The sequence below is a fragment of the Cyprinodon variegatus genome, unplaced genomic scaffold (genome assembly GCF_000732505.1).
Source record: "Cyprinodon variegatus isolate N-32 unplaced genomic scaffold, C_variegatus-1.0 Scaffold97, whole genome shotgun sequence".
In the NCBI taxonomy this organism is placed as follows: domain Eukaryota; kingdom Metazoa; phylum Chordata; class Actinopteri; order Cyprinodontiformes; family Cyprinodontidae; genus Cyprinodon; species Cyprinodon variegatus.
Genome location: NW_015150550.1, coordinates 590,098 through 608,046, shown reverse-complemented (window position 1 = coordinate 608,046; position 17,949 = coordinate 590,098). Strand labels below are relative to the sequence as shown.

General features: G+C 37.1%; 1 long non-coding RNA gene across 1 annotated transcript in view; it reads left to right on the top strand.

The window, feature by feature from the left end:
- The window catches only part of LOC107084298, a 153,906-nt gene that overhangs the window by 49,701 nt on the left and 86,256 nt on the right, over positions 1-17,949 (top strand). The gene's annotated exons all lie outside the window — the stretch shown is intronic.

Sequence of the window (17,949 nt, the reverse complement as noted above, 5' to 3'; positions counted from 1 at the left end):
TAAATCAAATGTATTTGTATAGCACTTTACAATAGCCAAATGGTACCAAAGTGCTTTACAAAAAAGCCATAAAACAATACATAACACATATAAAACATACAGATACAATTAAAAGTGCTGTAGTGGTGCAGTGCTGCAGGACATTAAAAGCCTTCCAGAGGTGAATAGAAAGGAGCACACAGAACGATGACATCTAAGAGACAGTATTATCCTAGTCAGAATTAAATGCTAATTTAAAAAAGTGTTTTTTTTTTTTTTTTTTTTTAAAGGCTGAGGTCAGTAGTGGTGCGGATGTCAGGGGGTAGTTTGTCCATATTCAATCATTCATCCATCCATATTCAATCATCCGTCCATCCACCCATCAATCCATCTTCTCCTGCTGATCTATCAGCAGTGTGTGGGCCAAAGCTGGCGTACACCTCGGATCGGTGTATCACAGCAAAAAAGACGAAAAATAACTATGACAAACATATTTGCTAATTTAACAAATTGTTCTAATTGTTTTTTTGTTTCCTTTTGCTTACTAATATAGATTTTTGTGTGAATTGTGCATAATTAAATGGCCTCCAATAAAACATTAGTCTTTGGTTCAGGGAATTTGGACATCCACTTCCCTCTAAGGTCATATAAAATATTTATTTTTATTTTTATGTATTCATAGAGCATCTTATTTGTGTATTTTTTATCAATTTTTTTGAAAATGAGCCAAAACCTAAAATACACTGAATGTAATTTTACAGAAAGTTAACTTCTTTGTCCCCCATAATTAACATTATTGTATACAGACAGCCTGAGCAGTAAGTTATCTTATTTAATCAGTTAGAAGATGTCTTCCAATAAATGTGCATTTTGAATTAATGTTGTGTTCGACACGAAGCAGAAAATTATCATGACAAAATGAAAAAATGTTTAAAACTTTATCTTGGAATAATCAAAAAAATTAGTTTTACTTACTGATAGTTACTGAAATAGACCTTACATAATTATTCTATTAATAAAATATGAGTATATATCCTATTCAAAAACTTTGCAAAATATTACTGATTGAGATGCTGCAATAACTGGCTAGAAAGTTACACTCTAATATTGAGAAGCAGTTTGCCATTGTCAGACTTTTTTTTCTGGTTTATTATGGACGCATCAAACTTTGAGCAGACATGCTGAGGTTGCGCAGGTTCTTTGGGTCTATGAATTGTTTGAGGTCCACAGGTGTGTAACCATCTGAGGCATAACCGTTGAAAAAGCATCCCTAGAAAGATAATCACCTCTCTGGCAAACAAACCAGCCCACCAAACCACCCCAGATCTGCTCAGCATCTCATCATTGATAACATTCCTGTTTTCCTGCAGAACTGTCTTTCAGCAAATAGAGAAAGTCGTGAAAATGAGTCATGTTTGCAGATGTTTGTATTATGAAAAGATGATGAACTCACATTTATGATTAATATGAGGTGGAAAATCTCATTCTGTGGCTTTTTTATGCTTTTATTGACATGCAGTTGCAGAGAGCAGTGCTGCTAGTTTCCCCAATTAAACCAACTGCTTTACAAGAACAGCACATTTGCTTTGCTTGATTTCTAGGCTGTGCTCCTGGATTTATGCCTCTCTGATGCCTATTTTCTTAATTAGACATTATATTAACAAGAAAGCCTATTGCATTATTTATCATGGTCATATGAAGCTTTCTAGTTTATAGTTATGGCAGAGTTATGTCAGATGTTAGTCATTCCTGACTCATATTTCGTCATAGCTCATTGAAGATATAAAAGTTAGAGCATGCTTAGAGTGTGAGAAGCAACAAAGCAGCCGTTGTAAGGCAAGTAACCATCAGGATGGAAACGCCACTGACGCAGGCAACGCTGCGTGCACGTCCTGTTCTTGGTACTCATTTTTTGGAGGATTTCTAGGAATGTGAGGCCATTGGTGTTTATTGGGTGGTTTTCTATTTCCTGTTTAGTTTTTTGTTTTTTTTTTCTTGCTAAAAAAAAAAAAATCATACATAGTTGCTGCGATCATTAATCACAGGTTCAGAGGTAGAGAATAGGAGGGTTGCTAGTTGCAATCCTTACATTTATTCAATTTTTTATCATTTTAAGGAAGATGTTGCTGAAAGTAGTTGTTTCTAATCACTTTAGAAACAGAATTCCTACTACTATGTGCAGCCTAACTGATTCAAATGTCCAGATCCTGACATCCAGGAGCTTGATGCTCTTGATAGCAGAAGATTATATGTAATTTTTAAATTTATAGATTTATTTGCTGCCCATAGCAGGAAGCTTGAAATGGGGTCATCTAAGGTTTTCATTTTATGTGACCACAAGCTAGAAGTGACTCTGGCTGAATAACTACATTTAACCATGCTATTTTTATTTTTTTTGTCAAATCAACATGAAAAAAAGACACACAACAATCCAAATAATTGTCATCACACTTCTATCTGAGATCAATCTTAGTAGTCTGTAGCAGTTTAAAATGATGTGAGGGTCATTTGTATAGTGATGGAGCTGTGTTTGAATGCAGGAGAATTTTTTTTTACATCACTCTTTTTTTTTTAAGCCAGGTTGGAAGCTGCAATGATTTTACAAGAAACCATTTTAGTAGACAGATGTTGCAACATATTTAAGATTCCTCAACAAGCAGAAGAGAGAAAAGAATTGAAAACAACTTCCTTGTGTTTCTGGTTTGACATCACATGAAGTCTTACCAACAGTTGACTAAAGAAACAACTTGCCTCCAACAGTAAACCCCGAACTCTGTGATGAGTTTTTACACCATCTCCTCTTCATATCTTCCCACATGCTTTAACTCAAGGGTAGCATTTATTGAAGAATGTGTCTCGGAAGCCATTATAGAAGGAATGATGATGAGATGCTGTGACAGCCAGAGATTATGCTTGTGAGAATGACGCAGTTTTCTTTCTGTGAAAGCATTTTTGCTTTGTTGTACGACACACTGCAACTATAATTACAGAAATTAGAACACTCCTCCTCAAACCCCTACTGAGTCACAAGTGAAGGAAATTCAGTTTTCTGAGGAATTTCTTATTGTTAAAAAACATTTTTAAAATGTTTTTTTTAATATATATATAAATACAAATCTAATACCTGTTGCATCCTTTTTTATCATCTGTATCAGTAATTAGTAGAACCAATTTTGATTACAGCTCAGCAGTTTCGCTTGCTCTTCTTTGCAACATATGTCAATATCAGTGTCAGCTTTATTTATATAGCATTTCATTAAAAACATGTTGTTCTAAAGTAATGCATCAGGATGGAAACGCCACTGACGCAGGCAACTGTATGACCAAACTAACTTATAAGAACTGAACAGAAACAAATACCAAAAATAAAATTTTTCCCTGTTAAAAAACCCCAACAAATAATATTTTTTTAATTATATCAAGATTTTCTAATCTAAAAACACAATTTTGGTTTTATCACGATCTCATGCGTATTTTTGAGAGTAATTTGGAATTCTCTGGGCAGTGTAGACAAAACAATTCTTTAAGTAAAACATTTATAAAATAAAAACAAAAAACATTGTTGGCCAAAGAACCTTATTAAGTACTCTTAATTTAAGTAGAAGCAGTTTTGCTTGCATAAAACAACTTAGAGGTGGAGTAACAATATTGGAGAAGTATTTTCGCTTAGCAGCTTGTATCGCAGGTTAACTACTTTTCAACACCTTGCTTTTAACAGTCCTGAATGGAACCATATCTTTTCCAACATAAAAAAGTAACTTCTTCTGTTGTTGCCTTCCACTCATTGTTTGGCTCTCAGCATACGGTTTCGGGTGCTTTCTCTTATGTGATTAAACATGTTTGTTGTGTTGTCATCCGACGTGTGAACGTGGAAAACTTTGAAAATTACTTTTGTTTTCACCTTGTCATTTGTGGAAAAGCTAAACCAGTTCCATGTAATGGAAATATTTTTTTTTTAATCTACCAACTGCTTTGTTTGGCTTTTGGCAATGGCTCTACATACAGCAACTGCTACTGTACATACATAAACAAGGACACAGGTAAAAAAAAAAATGTGTCACTTGGATCAGCATAGCACTACAATTTATAAAATGTGACCCAAACAATCCTTCGATCTTTTCACTTCATCATTTGCTTACTTGGAACATAATATTTTACTTGTAGGCAGAAAAGATTCACTTGATGAGAATACGTTTTTTAAAACCTGCTTGGCCTTGTGTGGCTTTTTACATACTGCTAACAGAATATTTCTCATTACTCGCCATACATCTACTGTGATTCTTGTACCTGATATGTGGATCTATGCACCGCCTTTAGAGTAACTATGCTTATAATTAATATCATAATGAAATTGAAATGTTTAGGATGTGACTTTAGTGGGACGAGCACAGTGCATTTGATGTTATTTTAACAGCACTTTCCATTGACATCTGCCATCACTTTTTTTTCTGGCTGGAGGTGTTGAAAGTTAGCAAGATAGATGAAAGCACTGACAGTGTTGCACAGTAGAGGGACATTGTGATGATAGGCCATTAATATTAAAGTTTAAGTTCAAGTTGAATTGCAAATCTCATAGAAAAAACAATAAGATGAGAGTATAGCCCAAGTTCTTACAAGATACATGTACAATCCTGCACACACAGAGAGCTTTACAATGTCAGAGGTTTCCAAACATGTTGTTATCTGCCTAGTATAGAATGCTGCAAGTGTTCTGCCTTAGGAGTTTAGAGTAGATGTGGTGAAGTATGGGGTTAAAAGTTGTCCTCGACAATCCAATTTTAAATTGCATCTGCAAAAAGTTGAGATGCATATGCAAAATGTAGACGTGTTGTGGGAACCTACAAAGAATATTGTACAATGGATAAGATGTCCAATCTTGTAAGCGGGTCCAATCCACCTCATTTCAGTTAATATTACTAATGGTTTGGAAAGTGGCCATGAAAGAAAGACGAACTTCTAAGCCATTGAGTTGATGGATACAATGAAAAAAAATAAATAAATATACCAATATATATCTTAAAAGCAAAAGTAACGGAAGGTTTTAAATATTTAAAAAGAAAATGTAAATAAAAGTTCAACTTTAAAGATGGGGCAGGATTATAGGGGAGGTTCTAACCAGTTTGAGTCCACTGGCTCTAAAGATCACCAAGACATCTGACCATAGATTTTGGGATGAGTATTCCTTTAAGGTCTGAACAGCTGGGGTCTTTTCACCAACCTTTCATCACACGCTTGATCCCTAGATATTGGAAACAAAAATCACAAATGCAATTTGATTTGAAGATCAGCTTTGCTTGTGCTAATAACCTTAGCACAAGAAAATCACATAAATTTCAGAGGCACTTCGTTTTACTGGATTTATTTAGGGGCCCCACTAGCTGGCCCTTCCGTAGAGAGATTTTTACTTGCATTGTGTGTTACATAAAGTGAATAATGGAGACTTTGTGAAGCCAACATGAATGTCATGGATGCATGTTCCTTCTGTTAGCAGCATAAGGATGTATAAAGGTTAGAGAGGCTGATACGTCCGCAGACCAATATTTTTTATCTGATAATAGCGTTTTCTTCTCAAATTGGCATTGGCTGATGATAGCACATATTGCTATGCATTGTTAATGTTTTATTAGATTTTCAGTAAATGTTTACTTTTTAATTAAACTGAGACTTTATGACATTTGTTATCATTGTGTTATTTTTTAAACCCCAAAATCTGCAGGAAGTATCGAGGTTAGGCAAATGTAAAAATTATTGGTATTAACATTGGCCTTAAGAAACTTGTGTTTTCAACTTCTAGTAAAGATAGAATGACAATGAACTAGCTCTGCTGATGTCAGGGTGCTTCATCTCCTCTAGCGTTGGGGCTGACCTGCCGTATCTCTGAGATGCTCGGCATATGGCATCACATTCAACTTAACTTATTTATCTCCTACTTCCTATTTTAATGTGAACAGTTATATGTTCTTGATGCGAAGCAGCAAAACCAGTGGAAGAAAATTAGTGCAAGGAGGTGTGTGGTAATCCTGTGACAGTTGCCGTTTTACTTATGTATCAGCCTGCTGCTCTTCAGGAGGGGGGTCTAGACCAGGCAAGGGTCTTCAGAGACCACCATCAGCCATCTGGCTGCACGAGGCTGCGGTTCTGCAACCTACCATGTGACTGTGTGTGTAGAGTCCAATGACGTTTGACTTCAAGGTCACGACCCTCGACTCATTTCCTTCCAGGCAGCCATCCTGACAGCAGGGTTAAGTTTATATGATACCCCTGGATAAGTGCTACTTGAAAGTGCTAAGTTTCTAGATTGAGCCCGCCTGGCTTTGATACTCTAGTTTCTGTTATGACCCCACTCTGTCCATATTGGCCCTAAGTCCATCTGGACTGGTCTCACACACATACACACATCCTTATCTTGCTATATGTAGAGAAGAACATGCATTGACTCCTATTGACTTTCAAGAATTTTCGGTCATTTTCATCACTTTCTAACCTTAACTCTATTCTAACATCTTAGTCCTTAATCTAACCATTAGCAAAAAAGGAAGCGAAGACCAGCAACATTTACAAATGGTCCTCACTTTAATGGTGAAATTGGAAAACTGATCCTAAAGCCAAAACAGAAGCACACACACCCACTTAAGTCTTCTCTTACCTGGCCTCGCCGCCAAATTAGATGTTTCCCAGGTCATTAATTCTTTCCCCCTCATGTACTCCTGCATATGGCCATTAGCGTCCACTTTATACTAAAGTTTTCTATTCTCTACCACATAATCATGTTACAATTCCATACATATTGCTTTAGATGCCAGCTTTCTGTTTAAAGTTGTTATTTAAACTGTAACGTGGTGATAGAGAACTGACTTGATCCCTTTCATGGTTGCCTGTCAGAGGTGAATCAATAAGTATGGATCTGAACAATCTGGAATGCTTTTGGTTCTGTGTGGTCGTTTACAAAGTGACTCTCCCCTGAGAGCTGCCCTGGAATTTGTTGTATCTTTGAACCCTGTTCACAGCCGACTGGTTTCACAGGCCTGAGGAATCTTTCAGTGATTTTTGGTGCCAGGAGGAGGGCATCAGGTGTCGGCTCTTCACTCTAGCCAAAAACCAACTACAACTGTTTTTTTGCAAAACTTCAAAATAGGTTAAATATAAGTAAATATACTTTATTGACTGTGTCAGCACTTTTTGGAGGAATGAACTGGTTATGGCTATATAATACAATACCTTTTGAGCAGTTTACCAACAAGTGCACAGAAACAAAAAAAAGCCAGGCTTTCCCAGAGTGCATGGACAACAGTTCGCTGCACATCATGTTCAATATCCCAATAATAGACCAATCTGCTTTGAATTCTCCCCTTCCAGTTTCTAATTCAACAATTGTTTTTTAAAGATGACTCCTTCCTTCTGCGAAATTACCTGAAGAACAATGTAAAACAATTGAAATTTTACAAACCAAGTGTTTCATACAAACATACCTCCTTTAAAGTCTATTCATATGTTTTTCCATAACTAATGTGAGGTGCTGGGAGACAGACACTAGTGTTTCTGACTGCTGTTTTCAGAAGATTTCACCAAATTCACTGAAGCATTGACATGAGAAGTGATAGATTTCATTTTCCACAGAGGGACGTTTATATTTCCTAATCAGAATAGGAGGTCATAGCCTAGATGCATCTATGTCAGCCTAATAAATTGGTTGAATGGTACACTGCAAAAATTATCTAGAAATGAGTAAGAAATCTTTAATTACATTTAGCCTTAATTTGAGTGGGTAAATAAGATGATCTGCTAATGGAATCAGTATATTTACTCTTATAGTAAGATAATTAGATAATATGCACTTGAAATAAGACAATGCAATTGTTTTTTCTTATTTTAAATGAAAATTGTCTCATTTAATCGGCAAAGTGTCTCTTACCTCCTCATTTCAACCACAAATGCACTAATTTGAAGAAAAAATGACTTGGACTTAAAAATGACATGATTTAGATTTCAGTTTTTTTGCAATGTGATATTCATGATAAAGCTCACTAACATGTTAAATAATACTGTTATTAGGAAAAAAAAAGAAAAAAGTGAATAAGCAATATGTAATCATGCTTTATTGTATTTAGTCCAAACACACCTGCTCTCTTTGCCAGGTCCATTCCTGTTACAGATGATCAATGAACCACACCCCTTAAGAGTCATAACATTATAATAATGTTACCTGAGCCCTTAACATTATCAATGACACCTCACACCCCCACCATGGACTGTTCCCACAGCTTCTTCCCCACCGCCATCATACAGCTGAACTATTGAGAAAACTCTGAACACCAAACTTAAAATACTGCATATTTGCACAATATATATTTAATGCTCTGAGCTCCCATATCAAATTTTTTTTTGCACCATGTTTTTTTTTTTTCCCCCACACTGTTTACATTTGTTCCTTGCTGCACTTTAAGGAATGGAAATGTCATGAAAGCTGCACAAAACGAAATTTCACAATACACTCTGTGTATACAACATGACAATAAAAGTCTAAGTCTAATAAAATAATACTCCTCGAACTAAGATTCTTTCTAGGAATTGGATTGTTTTTTCCGACTAATTTTAAAAATTGCATGTATTTGGATTACATGTAATTTAAAAATGACATGTAATCCAAGACACAAAAAATTGGCCTTTTTACATCATTGCTTGTGCTGTAGTGTCTTTAAAGTTGACCACAATGCAGTAAAAACTGGATCATTTTAACTGGATTCTCCAAAGTTATTCAAATTTTGATTAAATGTTTTGTTCATAAAATATTTCCTTGTGACAAAAAAATAAGGTTGATGTGATTTGAGTGATGTCAACCAAAGTCAGATTCCTTGGATGTGCAAAAAAGTTAGAAAATAGTGATTATTCTTATTTAGAAATTGATATGTGAGGGGAAAAAAAAATAAACAGATCTAGTTTAATTTTTATATCATTAACTTGCTAGACCTCTTGGATGGATGTCTGCAGTCAGGTCTGCAGCATCCTCCTTACCCAACACTGCATGAAGAAGATTGGTTCGCTATGGTTGTCAAAGACACGAAACATGAGCAAATGTGCAAATGTTTCATTATTGTTTTGACTAAGTTTATCTTAGAGTGTTCACCTTAGAAGCTTATTTTTTCCTCACAGAGAATTGAGGCTTTTACCTTGCCAAAACCGAGACACACCTTGTTTTTTTGATTATTCGCTCTTTTTTTCTTATATATATAAATATATATACACACACACACGATTCATTCGTCTTATGTGGTATTTCTTGCTCAAGCACTGCCTTCTAATGAAAAAGCCCCTTTTGGTTTTGATTTGAGATATACACAAGACTTGGTTGTTGTGTTTGATCAGAGTAAGGGCTGTGGCCTAGCAACAGTTTCTCAGAATTGTTCGTTTAAACTTCAAAGCAAAAGCTTTACATCTTTCACTACAGAGCTTTGCTGTTGATTTAATATATCTCTGCAATATGCTGTTTTTAATGTTCTAGAAAAATATGATCTCTTTGCAGGCACAAAACAGAAATGTGAAGATGGTTATGGAATTAGTCAAATCTCATTCTAAATAAAGACCTGGAAATTTTAATGATTCATTAGGTTTTCATAGTTTTAGTAATCGCTTAAGTATTTTTTTTCTTTTCCCAGTAACCTTTATTTATTTCAGATATTTTAAGCATATTTTTAAGTACTGCAGTTTGATCATTTTAGATCAAACTGCAGTACCTAGATAGCTGGAATATTTGGATCAGAATACTGTAAAAACCGTAGCACTGTAATGTTGGTTAAAACTATCGAGATGTTTCGAAGAAGGTGGTGGAACATTTCTGATTTATATTTTTCCTTTCTCTTCTCTGAGACTGACTACGACACCTTTTGCCCATCCACCAGGTGTGGTCGCCATCTTAAGGAAAATGTCCCAGTTCAGGAATGCTGTTAATGATTGCTGTTTTTATATAACTGCTTGAAGTTATAAAGTGGGAGTGTTAATAGTGGGTGAACACACCACTCTAACCACTCCAACTGATCATCTTTAACAACAGGTGATTACGTTCAGCCTTGAGTGATTAGATTGTAATTAGGATGCAGTCCTTGGCCAAAAATTTAGGAATTTCCATTTAAATTTAGACAAAAATAACATTTGTTTAAAGAGTCCTTTAAATGCTATTTAAATCCTTTAGATTTACAGTCTAAATTTCATTTGATATTTATAAAACATTTCATCTGTTTTAATATATTGTTCCTATTTGAATTATTCTTTTTTATTATGTTTCCTTTATGTCACTACAATGTACTTTTATAAAAAAATTTCTGATGCTGGGCAATTTGACTTGTCTTGTCATTGAAATGTGCTGTATAAATAAACTTGCCTTGGCTTACCTTAAATGCCTGAAACATTGGATCTCAGAGTTAGACCACATTTTTGTCTAATTACTCACCACTGGGTGAGTATTTAGCATCCATGTTTACATTGATGTTGTATACTTCAAGTAGCATTGATACAATAATTACTGTGGTGATACTTTATATGTGTAAAGAGGACAGACTGGAAACATATCTACTCTGAATGACTTGGTCAGAAGTTCAGCCATTCTGCATTCCTGACTAAAGGATAAAGCAGACCTAATCCCCAATACCAGGTAGCTAGAGTTGGCAGCAGAGCCAGAAATTCCTGCTGCATACCGATTTTTTGTGGAAGTTGCAAGGCGTGCTGTGGACAAGTCAAACAATAGAATATTCTTATTTGACTAGAAGAATGGGGCTAGGTACTCATCTCACTACAATCTCCATGATAGGTCACTGTGAAAGATGAAGGTGATCTGATCCAGAAAAGGTGGATGATGAATCAGGGCGGGGTATTTCCAGATTGAGACACATTATGAGCAGAACAAAGATGGATGATAGGGTGGTACAGTTCCGTAACCACAACGGGTTGGTGTTGTGTTCCCATTGAGATGAGGCAGACTTTGTGACAGCAGCATAATGGATTGTCGGACTAAGCCAGTACCCTGAAGTGCCTCCATGCCAGCCATGTGTCCAACATTTCAGAGTGAGGAAAAAGGATCAGCGTCACAAGTGTGACTTCGGAGACACAGAAAGCAGCGTCTAGCTCCTTTATCTGGCTCCTGAACATTAAGGCCTCCACAGAGGTGCAGCAGAGTTACTGACCTGTCCTGCTGCTCCTTTCCTGCCTGGCGGATTAACTGTCAAAAGGCCCCAAGAGAAAAACTGTGGGTGTAAAACATTGGGCCGTCTTTGTCCCGTCAGTCTGCTGGGCCAGGGAGCACTGACTTTAGCCCCCTGTCAGGCTGGCCTGGTGAAACCGCTCAACAAAAGCCATTCATCTGTTGCACTGTACATGCCAAATGGCTGGCATTCCTCTTCAAGAGCTGTTTTGTGAGCAGCATCTGTCTGTCTATGCAATTACAAGGAGAAGAATGGGTGTTGTGCAGCTGGGGGGTTTCTGCGCTTGCAAGGCAGATCTGATTAATTTTCTGTCTGCTTGCTACCAACCACTGACTTGACTTGTTTAAATGCTTTGGCCACTCAGACAGTTTCTCACTCATACACGGGTTGCACTCGTTAACATCACAGACAGGTCCATTGTCAGGGTGCTCGTAATTATAATGTCAAGCATCCGGCTTGTAACCTGTTAATGTTTCCTGCTGAATTTAACAGTGTTTCTTCACAAATAGTTTCTTTTTTTTTGTATTCCTAGTAAAAGCACACACTCTATATTTGTTAGGATGGATTTTCCTAATGTTGTTACATATTTTTGCTCGGCGCACCATTCCTAATTTGAAGGTATAGTAGAGGACGTTCTTTTTCTGGGTGGATCATCAAAATAAGTCCTCCTAATTGTCAGTAAGGCAAACCTACTTGCTCGTCCCCATTTTCACCTAACTCTATGCCCAGAAATACCGGCCTGCTGAGAATTACCTCCCTTCTCATACACTGATGAGAAAACTGATTGAAATGTGAATATGAAAGGGAAATTTTAAACATATTCTTAATGTTTTCATGTTTACGTGTAGAGTGATAAGGCTAGAGTAACACTCAGGATACAGTATGAATGTTGGTAATCACTGAAGCTGGAAATAAAACTACAGAGTTTACAAGGTTACATTATGCATGAGGACACATCCTTATCAATACTGACACTAGTGACAGTAATGCTGTTAAGTTTTCAGTGCAAATGAAATTATACATATACAGTTTGAAATAAACAGAGCAGGGAAGCAATATATTCTCTTCAATGCTGCACATATGGGAAAGTAGTATTTTCATGCTTTTAATTGGTGTTTATTCTAAGGAAAATAAATATTTCTTACCTTGATTCCTACTCAAGTTTGGTAGGAATAGGAATCTACTTTGTCCTCAATGTTCTTCTAAAGGTTCTGGGAAGGATTCACTACACTGCAAAAATGATCTAGTAATAAGTAAATATTTCTTAAATTAAGTGTATTTATCCTTATTTTAAGTAGGTAAATGAGATAGCTTGCCAATAGAATTAGTATTTTTACTCTTAAAATAAGATAATTAGATAAAAGGCACTTGAAATAAGATAATGCAGTTGTGTTTTATTATTTTAACTGTAAATTGTCTTGTTCCATTGGCAAAATGTCTCTTTTACCTCCTCAATTCTAGAACAAATGCACTTATTTAAAGAAAAGATTACTTATCTAGATTTCCATTTTTTCCAGTGTAGATTTTGGAATTGCTGTAGATCGATAGATAGATCGCTGAACAGTTGGTACACAGATCTGCTGGTGGATTCTCATCGAGACTGCTGCAGAAATTCTATTTAGGCTCAAAAAGGACTATTTTTAAGGACTAAAGGAATGTATTTAAAGCATCAAAAATGGAGGCTTAGTCTATACAGCCTTATATTTTCTTGATCAAGTAGCTCCTTGGCCTTTTTTGAATGGACATATAATGTGACTATGCACCTTTAACTTATATTTACTCAATTTTAGTTATTTTGGCTTTGTCTTTTTTTTTTTTATCGATTTATGATTAATTCTTGTTTAACTCGATGAATTTAACACTATCAAAAAGTATTGTATACTTTTCGAAACCTAAAAATTAAATCCATCATAGCTCTATTCTTTATTTCTTCTCATTTATATCTGATTTAATCAGAGCTATAAAAATATTTTATTTTAGAAAAGTAGACCTATGGAAGTCCTATATTGTCCCATATGTCCAGTTCTGTACAGTATCTATTCCCAGTATTTAGCCCGGAGTTCCTTTGCATGGATAATTGCATGAATGCTGCAATGCATGGAGGAGAACCACCTTTGGCTCTGATGAGCCCAGGTTTAACAGAGATCTTGACAATAGCCCAATGACTCTCTTGAGGCTTCGATCAGACCAGTCTGCTGGCATAACCATGGGGATTAAAGCGGGTATTGCCACTGTCGGGCTGGTAGTCTTGTTTGAAACTACAATCAGCCTCTCCAAAAGGCTTGTCAGCAGATGGAAGCAGCAACAGTTCCAAAATCAAGAAAAGCTTTATGTAAACAAAGATAAAGGCTTGAAAACTGTTTTACTGAAGTGATTTTCTAAAAATAACATTTTTTTTTCTGTTATTTTCAAATTTTTTTATATGACTTCAATACTAATGAGAATTGACCCTCACAATGAACACTGTGGTCAGTATCTGGTGTGACCACCTTTTGCCTCACACAGTAACCCATTTCCTTTGCATAGAGTTGATCAGCTTGTAAATTGTGGTCTGTGGAATGTTGGTCCATTCCTCTTCAATGGCTGTGCGAAGCTACTGTATATTGGCAGGAACTGGCACACCCTGTCGTATATGCCGATCCAGAGCATCCCAAACATGTGCAACGGGTGAAATGTCCGGTGAGTATGCTGCCCATGCAACAACTGAGATGTTTTAGGCTTCCAAGAATTGTGTACAGATCCTTGCAACATGGGGCAGTGCATTATCCTGGTCCAACACAAGGTGATGTTCTTGGGTGTATGGCACATCAATGGCCCCCAGGATCTTGTCACGGTATCTCTGTACATTAAAAATTCCATCAATAAAGTACCCCTGTTTTCCTCATCCATAAAAGATGCCTGCCCATATCGCAACCCTACCGCCACCATGGGCCACTCAATCCTCAACATCAACATCAGAAATCCTCTGACCCACGCAACGCCACACACACTGTCTGCCATCTGCCCTGAACAGTGTAAACCGGGATTCATCCATGAAGAGAACACCTCTCCAATGTGTCAGACGCCAGTTGATGTGAGAATTTGCCCAATTAAGTCAATTATGATGAAAAACTGGAGACAGGTGGAGACCCCGATGAGGATGACGAGCATGGTGTCTAATCAGCATCTTGATATGGCACACCTGTGAGCTCAGCAAAGGAGATGTGCTTGCTATCACAGATTTTGACTGGTTTGTAAACAATATTGGAGGGTGAGATTGTGTATTTGGAAAAAGTTTTAGATCTTTGAGTTCATCTCATATAAAATGTGAGCAAAACCAAATGTTTGCATTTGTGTTGAGTGTATTTCAGGATTTGCTTTGAAAAGGTGGGAATGCTTCAGAGATCAAAGCCCCATCATTCATCTGATATCCTTAGATGAGGGATACCACCCCCCTTCCAACCCATTAAAGCTCAGATAAAAATGACAGTCTAGACTGATTTCCTCAACCTGCAGTCATTTTTCATGGTATCATTTCAGACCAATCTTCTTCTCTAGATGTTAACGCCCTGACAAAGCTATGTTTCCCATATCTGCATCGCTGTGACCCATTTGTCTAAATGCACGTGTATGCTTGTCAACTTTGCCCTGCTGTCATTCAGTCCTTCATAGAGTCCTCGGTTCCCACACTGTTCAGAAATGCTGCCCATTCCCAAACGGCTCAACATTTCAGCGGCTGGAAATCCCCCCCCTGTGCACAATGAGGCCAGACATGATACCCCAGCACTGCAGGCAAGGGAGGTAGCCAGGGAAAGTATTGAAACGACAAATAATGTTGCCTGGGAAAATCCTTAAGGAAATGCAACCAATTGTTGTTAATTGTATGGGGCAGCTTTCTGATATGAGTTACTTGTGTTGAATAGAAAAGACAGGCTTACTTACTGTTGATAACTGTTTGGTTTTTGTGCTTGTGAGTCATTTTGGTTTTGTGGATCGCTGTTTTTTTTCAGCTGTGTTGTTTCACGCCTCTGCAGCTCACATGTAACATCGCACTTTGCATCAATCAGAAAGCACCTGTTATTCTAACAGTTGCAGTTTTAGCTGTTGGTATGAGGCTAGCAGACACTAAAAATACAGCTTAGCCTATGAATATATACCTTTGATGACTTTAGAAATTTCCTCAGGGCAGCTATGATTCTGTTTCAGATTGGTAGAGTTTGAATGGCCTTGTTTTTCTAGGAGTTTTCTTGAGAGTTTGTACAGCAAAGCAAACCGTTTGAGTCAAGACGATTTTGGCATTTAGTGCTTTGCAAACAAATCCATGGAATATAAAATGATTACCCATATTAGTACACGCTTAAACCATGGCTGTTTTATTGCTATTTATCTGGCATACCTGCTCTAAGAGGGGAAGAAATGTGAATGTGAGCCTCCGTCCTAGACCCCATGATACCCTCTACGTGTTTCTTTGCCATGAATTTCGGACTCCATGGTTGTCTTGAATACCGACTCTTTCACCTGAGCTCCAGATTCCTGCACTTCCTCCAGAGTTACCTTCTGCTCTGAATAATGCTCTCCTTGTCCAGCATGTCAGTTGGGGCTGCAACTCATGATTATTTTACAAATTGATTAATCTGTTGATAATTTTTTCAGTCAATAATTGGATAACAAAGGTTACTTAGAGAAGACTTTTTTTTAAAAATCAAATTAGGTCAAGGTAAAACTTTTCCACTTGAGGAGTTCTGGATAGAAAATATTAAAAGATGAAAAAGATTTTATTTGATCCTAAATGCAAAATGTTTATATATATATATATATATATATATATATATATATATATATTTTTTTTTTTTTTTTTTTTTTTTTTTTTTTGATATAATTACTGCTCTAAGTGAGTCCCTCTGTCAGCTAAAGGCATGTTTTAGAGTCTCTATACTCCAGTTAACACTTAATGATTAGTAAATTAGTTGACGATAATTTCAATAATCAATTAATCTAATTGTTTCAGCCCTACTGTCAGTTTAGGTGAACGTCCATTCCTTGGTAGGTCTGCAGTTGGTTCATCTTCTCCCCATGTTCAGATGGTGAATTGACCAAAGCTCTGGGAGTTAGTCAAAGCAAGAGGGATTGTTTTAAAACCTAACCCTTCTTTAAACCGAACCGATCATACTCCTTACCTTTCTTCTGAGTTCTTATGTCTCCATGATACCTGTTATTTTCCATTGTTTTCTAGCAACCAACAGATGCCAGAAACGAAGCATCTATACCAAGAGTCTTCAAATCCAGTCCTCACAGTCCAGTCTCCTCAGATAGTTAGATTACCTCCTAGGTATGCAGTCAAGGCGTCCATCCAAATCAGACAAATCTGTACAGACACTTAAGCTGAAAGTGGAAGTTCGTCAGCAGACACCATGAGAACTGCTGTCCAAACAGGGCCGGCATGTAAGGCAGGAGGTAGAAAAAGGAAGCAGGATGGGTCCTATCAATAGTTTATTTTCCATAGAGACCTTTAAACATTCCTATCCACCACACAAAGGCTTTACGGTTGCTTTGTAAGACTGGATGTATAGATAAAACTCACGTCATGGGTTTATCATAAATGCATTCATTCTTTACAAGTCTGCTGTGTGACACGAGCAAATGTTCACACCTTCAAGTGTTTTGGGTTTCATAATGGTGAACTTCAACTGTTCACTATTATTGTGTACCTTGCGGGTTTTTAGAAGGCTACAGTCCCAATTTGACAAGAATTATCCATATGTATATGCGTATATATATATTTACACTGTGCCTGGCCAAAAAGAAAGTCGCCACCTGGATTCAACTAAGCAAATATGTACAAGCCTCCTATTGGATAATTACTGCATGGGCGATTATCTTTCAGCTGGCAACAAGTTATTTAACCCCAACTGGTGCAATTACTTGCTTCTCATTTCCTGAACAACCATATCCAAAGATACATCCCGTGGTTGTGGAAAATATGTTAGTCTGTTTGAGAAGGGTCAAATCATTGGCATGCATCAAGCAGAGAAAACATCTAAAGAGATTGCAGGAACTACTAACATTGGGTTAAGAGCTGTCCAACGCATTATTAAAAACTGGAAGGATAGTGGGGACCCATCATCTTCAAGGAAGAAATGTGGCCGGAAAAAAATCCTGAATGATCGTGATTGGCGATCACTTAAACATGTGGTGAGATCAAATCGAAGAAAAACAACAGTAGAACTCAGAGCTATATTTAATACTGAAAGTAAGAGCATTTCCACACGCACAGTGCGAAGGGAACTCAAGGGATTGGGACTGAACAGCTATGTAGCCGTAAGAAAACCATTAATCAGTGAGGCTAACCGGGAAAAAAAAGGCTTCAATTTGCTAGGAAGCATAAAGATTGGACTGTGGAGCAATGGAAGAAGGTCATGTGGTCTGATGAGTCCAGGTTAACCCTGTTCCAGAGTGATGGGCGAATCAGGGTAAGAAGAGAGGGAGGTGAAGTGATGCGCCCACCATGCCTATTGCCTACTGTACAAGCCTGTGGGGGCGGTGTAATGATCTGGGGTTGCTGCAGTTGGTCAGGTCTAGGTTCAGCAACAGTATGTGCTCAAAGAATGAGGTCAACTGACTACCTGAATATACTGAATGACCATGTTATTCCATCAATGGACTTTTTCTTCCCTGACGGCACAAGCATATTACAAGATGACAATGCCAGGATTCATCAGGCTCAAATTGTGAAAGACTGGTTTAGGGAGCATGACACTTAATTTTCACACATGGATTGGCCACCACAGAGTCCAGATCT